This window comes from Arachis ipaensis, chromosome B2 (genome assembly GCF_059453495.1).
Source record: "Arachis ipaensis isolate K30076 ecotype BB chromosome B2, ASM5945349v1, whole genome shotgun sequence".
NCBI classification, from domain to species: Eukaryota; Viridiplantae; Streptophyta; class Magnoliopsida; order Fabales; family Fabaceae; genus Arachis; species Arachis ipaensis.
In genome coordinates, this window is record NC_142437.1 from 81944458 (window position 1) to 81952572 (window position 8115).

Below are 8115 nucleotides of genomic sequence, written 5' to 3' on the forward strand. Positions count from 1 at the left end.
GTATGTCGGTGGATCACCGTTGTCAATGGCTACCATCCGTCCTCTCGGATGAAAAATACCAGGCACGGTTTCTGTACGGGTAATCAACTGTCAGATCTCTCGTCTCGGATGAAAAATACCATGTACAGCTACCGCACGGCTAATCATCTGTCGGTTCTCACTTGTGTCAGAATAGGATCTCTCAATCCTTTTGCTCACTGTCACTGCGCCCAACATTTACTAGTTTGAAGCTCGTCACAGTCATCCCATTCCAGATCCTACTCAGAATACCACAGACAAGGTTTAGACTTTTCGGATCTCAGGAATGCTGCCAATTGGTTCTAGCCTCTACCACGAAGGTTCTAATCTCACGAATTCGAATACTCTTTTGTCAGGAGATGCAAATCGAATTCGTGGATTAGAAACCCAAGAGATACGCACTCAAGCTGTCGCCCAATGACTACGTTGAGCTCAGGTAGAACTGGACTGGTTGTCAATCAGGCGTTCATAAAATTGAGAATGATGATGAGTGTCACGGATCATCATATTCTCTATATTGAAGTACGAGTGAGTATCTTAGAACAGAATCATGTGTAATTGAATAGAAAACAATAGTAATTGCATTAATCCATTAAGACACAGCAAAGCTCCACACCCCCACATATGGGGTTTAGGGACTCATGCCATAGAAGATACAATATGAAATGTAAAATGTCATGAGTTACAAAATGAATCTCTAAAATTAGTTTTTATACTAAATAAGTAACTTAGGTTTACAGAAAATGAGTAACTAGGTGTAGATAGTGCAGAATTCCACTTTCGGGGCCCACTTGGTGAGTGTTTGGGCTGAGCTTTCAAGCTTCCACGTGCATATGCCTCAAATTGGAGTTAAACGCCACCCTGGGTGCCAAAATGGGCGTTTAACGCCAAGAATTGTGCCAGTTCTGGCGTTTTACGCCAGAAAAGGGCCTCTAGCTGGCGTTTAACGCCAATTTGGGCCATCAAATCTCAAGCAAATTATGGAGTACTATATATTGCTGGAAAGCCCAAGATGTCTACTTTCTAACGCAATTGAGAGCGCACCAATTGGGCTTCTGTGGCTCCCGAAAATCCTCTTCGAGTGCAGGAGGGTCAGAATCCAACAACATCTATAGTCCTTTCTCAACCTCTGAATCAGATTTTTGCTCAGGTCCCTCAATTTGAACCAGAAAATACCTGAAATTACAGAAAAATACACAAACTCATAGTAAAGTCTAGAAATGTGATTTTTGCACAAAAACTAATAAAAATATAATAAAAAATAACTAAAACATACTAAAAACTACCTAAAAACAATGCCAAAAAGCGTATAATTGTCTTGGATCTCCGGGTATTCGTCTTCCTTTAGATTGAACTTAACTTCTGGGATTACTGATCTTCTGCACACAATTTTGAAGTAATAGTCTGCATGTTCTTTGGTGCAGAAATTCTCATGCATCTAAAGTGGCTTTGGATTGCTTTCTTTCTTGCCTCTTGAAGTGGTTTGTCTTCCTTTGGGAGCCATGAGATTCGTTTGTTTTAGTTCAGGGATCACGAAAATCACACCAAACTTAGAGATTTACTTTTCCTCAAGTAAAAATAAATAAATAAAAAAAGAAGATGAATAGATGGAGAGAAGAATTCGAATGATGGGTAAAAAGGGTTGGCCGAATGTAAATGTAAAAGGGAGGGAGGGAATGGGTTTCGAATTTTTAGAAAAAGATAAGATAGAAAGATATGATTGATAAAAGATAAGATTTTTAAAATTTAAAAGATTTGAAAAAGATATGAGGAAGTTAAATCTGAATTTTTGTTAATGCACCTAAGAAATAAAGATAATATGGATGAATTAAAAAGATTTGGAAAGAAATTGGAAAGATAAATGAGTTTTTAAAAACGTTTTGAAAAGGAATTGAAAAGAATTTATAATATTATTAATTTTGGAATTGGAAATTCAAAGATGAATATTTGTAACATTTTTATGCAGAAAATTATGAATTAAAACATGAAAATTCGAAAAAATTGAATTGGAAACGAAATTACCTCCTCCCCTTTGCTGTTCTGGCATTAAAAGCCCAGAATGATAGCCATTCTGGCGTTTAACGCCCATCTGGTACCCATTTTGGGCGTTTAACGCCCAGCCAGGTACCCTGGTTGGCGTTAAACGCCAGAAATCCTTTGTTACTGGGATTTTTTCTGAACACCCTAGATGCTGCTGTTTCTGGCGTTAAACGCCCAGAATGCTACCCATTCTAGCGTTTAACGCCCAGAATGGTAGCCATTCTGGCGTTTAACGCCCAAAATGCCCCTTTACTGGCGTTTTGATGCTAGTGAGCTCTTTTTCTTTGTGATTCCTCTCCTTTATGTCCTGAACCTCTATTTTCCTGACTTATTCAATGAAATATATTAACTAACATGAATAACAAAATTAAATAGACTCATATAATGTTTATAAACATCTAATTTTTTATAATGGCTGGGTTGCCTCCCAGCAAGCGCTTCTTTACTGTCTTTACCTGGACTTTTATTGAGCTTTTAATTTAGTCTCAGTTTTGAGCACTCTTGCTCAACATTGCCTTCAAGATAATGTTTGACTCTCTGTCCATTAACAATGAACTTTTTGTCAGAGTCAATATCCTAAAGCTCTACATATCCATATGCTGACACACTTGTAATCACATTCAGCCAAGGGGTAGAAGTAGTGGTTGTAATGTGTGAAAATGAAGGAGTGGTGAGGGGTTTATATAGGGGTGGGGGGAGGGCTAGGTTTCGTGTATTAGGGTTGGGTTTTGGGAGGGAAAGGATTTTGAATTTGGAAGTAGGTGGGGTTTTTGGGGAAGAGTGGTGAAGAGGTGATGGGTAAGGGTGATGGAGGTGATTGGTGAAGGGTATTTGGGAAAGAGTGTTATGAAAGGGTGAGAAAGAGAGAGAGAGGTGGGGTAGGTGGGGATCCTGTGGGGTCCACAGATCCTGAAGGGTCAAGGATTTATCATCCCTACACTATTTAGGCGTGTAAACGCCCTTAGAGTGCAATCCTGGCGTTTAACGCCAGACTGCTGCTTGTTTCTGGCGTTAAATGCCAGCTTTTCTCCCTTTCTTGGTGTTTAACGCCAACTTGGTGCTCTGTTCTGGCGTTAAATGCCATCTTGATGCTTCTTTCTGGCGTTAAACGCCAGTCTAATGCTTCTTACTGGCGTTTAAATGCTAGTAAGCTTATCCTCCAGGGTGTGCTGTTTTTCATTCTGTTTTTGATTTTTCAGTTGTTTTTGTGACTTCACATGATCATCAACCTAAAGAAAACATAAAATAGCAATGAAAAATAAATAGATATAATTAAATAACATTGGATTGCCTCCCAACAAGCGCTTCTTTAATGTCAATAGCTTGACAGTGAGCTCTCATGGAGCCTCACAGATAATCAGAGCAGGGTTGAGGCCTCTCAACACCAAACTTAGAGTTTGGTTGTGGCCTCCCAACACCAAACTTAGAGTTTGAATGTGGGGGTTTTGTTTGATTCTGTATTGAGAGAAGCTTTTCATGCTTCCTCTCCATGGTTACAGAAGGAGAACCTTGAGTCTTGAATACAAGGTAGTCCTCATTCAACTGAAGGACCAAGTCTCCTCTGTCAACATCAATCACAGCTTTTGTTGTGGCTAGGAAGGGTCTGCCAAGGATGATGGATTCATCCTCATCCTTTCCAGTGTCTAGGATTATGAAATCAGCAGAGATGTAAAGGCCTTTAACCTTCACTAGCACGTCCTCTACTAGTCCATAAGCCTGTTTCATTGATTTATCTGCCATCTCTAGTGAGCTTCTTGCAGCTTGTACCTCAAAGATTCCCAGTTTCTCCATTACAGAGAGTGGCATGAGGTTTATCCCTAACCCCAGGTCACACAGAGCCTTCTCAAAGGTCATGGTGCCTATGGTACAAGGTATGAAGAATTTTCTGGGATCCGGTTTCTTCTGAGGTAATGTCTGCCTCATTAATGCATTCAGTTCATTGGTGAACAAGGGGGGGGGTTCATCCTCCCAAGTCTCATCACCAAATAACTTGGCATTCAGCTTCATGATTGCTCCAAGGTACTTAGCAACTTGCTCTTCAGTGATGTCTTCATCCTCTTCAGAGGAAGAATATTCATCAGAGCTCATGAATGGCAGAACGAGGTTCAATGGAATCTCTATAGTCTCTGTATGAGCCTCAGATTACTTTGGTTCCTCAAAGGGAAACTCCTTTCTGTCCAGAGGATGTCCTATGAGGCTTTTCTCACTGGGACTCATGTCTTCCTCACTCTCTCCAGGTTTGGCCATGTTGGTCATGGTTATGGCCTTGCACTCTCTTTTGGAATTTTCTTCTGTATTTCTTAGGAGAGTATTGGGAGGAGTTTCAGTAATCTTCTTACTCAGCTGACCCACCTGTGCCTCCAAATTTCTAATGGAGGACCTTGTTTCATTCATGAAACTTAGTGTGGTCTTGGATAGATCAGAGACTATGGCTGCCAGGCTAGAATGGCTTTGTTCAGAATTCTCTGTCTGTTGCTGAGAAGATGATGGAAAAGGCTTGCTATTACTAAACCTATTTCTTCCATCATTATTGTTGAAGCCTTGTTGAGGCTTCTGTTGGTCCTTCCATGAGAAATTTGGATGATTTCTCCATGAAGGATTATAGGTGTTTCCATAGTGTTCTCCCATGTAATTCACCTCTGCCATTGTAGGCTTCTCAGGATCATAAGCTTCTTCTTCAGAAGATGCTTCTTTAGTAGTGTTGGATGCAGCTTTCAATCCATTCAGACTCTGAGAAATCATATTAACTTGCTGAGTCAATATTTTGTTCTGAGCCAATATGGCATTCAGAGTATCAATTTCAAGAACTCCCTTCTTCTGAGGCGTCCCATTGTTCACAGGACTCCTCTCAGAGGTGTACATGAACTGGTTATTTGCAACCATTTCAATGAGTTCCTGAGCTTCTATAGGGGTTTTCAGATGATGAGATCCTCCTGCAGAATGGTCCAATGACATTTTTGACAACTCAGACAAACCATCATAGAATATACATATGATGCTCCATTTTGGAAGCATGTCAGAAGGACACCTTTTGATCAATTGCTTATATCTTTCCCAAGCTTCATAGAGGGACTCACCTTCCTTCTGTCTGAAGGTTTGGATTTCCACTCTAAGCTTGCTCATCTTTTGGGGTGGAAAGAATTTGGCCAGGAAAGCACTGACCAGCTTTTCCCAAGAGTTCAGGCTTTCCTTAGGTTGTGAATCCAACCATGTTCTAGCTCTGTCTCTTACAGAAAAAGGGAAAAGCATAAGCCTGTAGACCTCGGGATCAACTCCATTGGTCTTGACAGTTTCACAGATTTGCAAGAATTTAGCTAAAAACTGATGAGGATCTTCCATTGGAAGTCCATGAAACTTGCAATTCTACTGCATTAGAGAAACTAATTGAGGCTTAAGCTCAAAGTTGTGTGCTCCAATTGCAGGAATTGAGATGCTTCTTCCATAGAAGTTGGAAGAGGGTGCAATAAAGTCACCAAGCATCTTCCTTGCACCTCCACCATTGTTATTAGGTTCGGCATGTCTCCTTCTTTTTTGAAAATTTCTGTCAGGTCCTCTACAGAGGGTTGTGCCTTAGCTTCTTTTGGTTTCCTCTTAAGAGTTCTTTCAGGTTCAGGATCAGCTTCAACAAGAATATTCTTATCCTTGTTCCTGTTCATATGAAAAAGAAGAGTAGCAAAGAAGAGAAATCCTCTATGTCACAGTTAGAGATTCTTTTATGTGAGTAGAAGAATAGAAGAGTAGAATGAAGAAAAGAGAAGATGAAGAATTCAAACACAGAGAGGGAGAGAGGGTTCGAATTATAAGAAGAAGAGAAGTGTTAGTAAATAAATAGATAAATAGAGAGAGACGAGAGTGAGAGAAGTCGAATTTAAATTAAAATAAAAGGAAAATATTTTTATTTTTATTTTAATTATTGGTTAGTATTCAAAAATTGAAAAGAGAATTAAAATAAAATTTGAAAACTAAATAAATTACTTAATTAAAAAGATTTTTGAAAAATTGGTTAGTGATTTTCAAAAATTAGAGAGAGAGAAAAGTAGTTAGGTAGTTTTGAAAAAGATATGATTGAAATAGAAAACTTTTTAAAATTAAACAAAAAGTTAAGTAGTTAATTAAAAAAGATTTGAAAATCAATTTTGAAAAGATAAGAAGTTAGAAAAGATTTTGAAATTGATTTTGAAAAAGATATGATTGAAATTGATTTTGAAAAATATTTGAATTGGAAGTTTAAAAAGATTTGATTTTGAAAATTAAAGTTGATTACTTGACTAACAAGAAACTAAAAGATATGATTTTTAAAATTTAAAGATTGATCCTTTCTTAATAGGCAAGTAACAACTTGAAAATTTTTGAATCAAAACATTAATTGTTAGCATTGAATTCAAAAATATGAAATAAAAATAAGAAAAAGATTTTGAAAATCAAAGTTTAAAGTTTTCAAAAATTATGAAAGAAAAATGAAAAAGATTTGATTTTTGAAAAACTTTTGAAAAGATAGGATTTTTAAATTGAAAATTTTGACTTGACTAATAAGAAACAACTAAATTTTAAAACTTTTATGACTAAATCAATTCAAATTTTCGAAATTCATGAGTGAAATAAGGAAAGATATTTTTTATTTTTGAATTTTAATGAGGAAAGAGAAAAACATAAAAATGATGCAAAACATAAAAATTTAAGATCAAAACAAAAATTCATGCAAGACACTTTGAATGTCAAGATGAACACCAAGAACACTTTGAAGATCAAGATGAACACAAAAAACTTATTTTTGAAAATTTTTAAGAAAAGAAAAACATGCAAGACACCAAACTTAGAAATTTCTAATGTTTAGACACTAATAAATTGAAAATGCATATGAAAAATAAGAAAAGACACAAAACAAGAAAATGCAAAGATCAAATAAGGAAAATCATGAAGAACAACTTGAAGATCATGAAGAACACCATGCATGAGTTTTCGAAAATTTTTTTTAGAAAAATTAAAAGGATGTAATTGACACCAAACTTAAAATTTGACACTAGACTCAAACAAGAAACATAAAGATTTTTTTTTTTTGGTTTTTTATGGTTTTATAAATTTTGTTTGTATTTTTTGAAAATTAATTAGGAAAAGAAAATAAAAGAGATCCAAAATTTTTAATAAGAATTCCGGGAATCATGCAATGTTAGTCTAAAGCTTCAGTCTAAAAAGATTAGACATGGCTAGCCAAGCTTCAGCAGGACATTACATACAACAGCCAAATTGATGGGAATCAACTAGCTCCTGTGATGATAAAAGCATCATCTGAAACTCTAGAATTCATTCTTAAAAATTTTGAAGGATAAAATAGAAAATTTTTTGAAATTTTTTTTTTCAAAAATAACACGAATAAAAAGTTTAAAAGTAAAATAAAATTACCTAATCTGAGCAACAAGATGAACCGTCAGTTGTCCAAACTCGAACAATCCCCGGCAACGGCGCCAAAAACTTGGTGCACGAAATTGTGATCTCAACGGCGCCAAAAACTTGGTATGCACAATCATAATCTCAATTTTTCTTCACAACTTCGCACAACTAACCAGCAAGTGCACTGGGTTGTCCAAGTAATAAACCTTACGTGAGTAAGGGTCGATCGCACGGAGATTGTCGGCTTGAAGCAAGCTATAGTCATCTTGTAAATCTCAGTCAGGCAGATTCAAATGGTTATGGGATTTTGATAATTAAAGGATAATTAAAGCATAAAATAGGATAGAGATACATATGTAATTCATTGGTGAGAATTTCAGATAAGCGTATGGAGATGCTTTGTTCCTTCTAAAACTCTGCTTTCCTACTGCTTTCATTCAATCATTCATACTCTTTTCCATGGCAAGCTGTATGTTGGGTATCACCGTCGTCAATGGCTACCTCCCGTCCTCTCAGTAAAAATGGTCCTCTACGGTTTCCGTACGGCTAATCAACTATCGGATTTCTCGTCTCGGATGAAAAATACCAGGCACAGCTACCACATGGATAATCAGTTGTTGGTTCTCGATCGTGTCGGAATAAGATCCAATGATCCTTTTGCGCACTGTC

The 8115-nt window shown here is 36.9% G+C and overlaps 1 non-coding gene across 1 annotated transcript; it reads left to right on the forward strand.

Moving 5' to 3' along the window:
* Positions 1-5067: 5067 nt before the first annotated feature.
* On the forward strand, positions 5068-5175 carry LOC148574600 (small nucleolar RNA R71). Its single transcript, XR_015905573.1, has one exon. It is a non-coding gene; the product is annotated as a small nucleolar RNA R71 (small nucleolar RNA).
* Positions 5176-8115: the final 2940 nt, after the last annotated feature.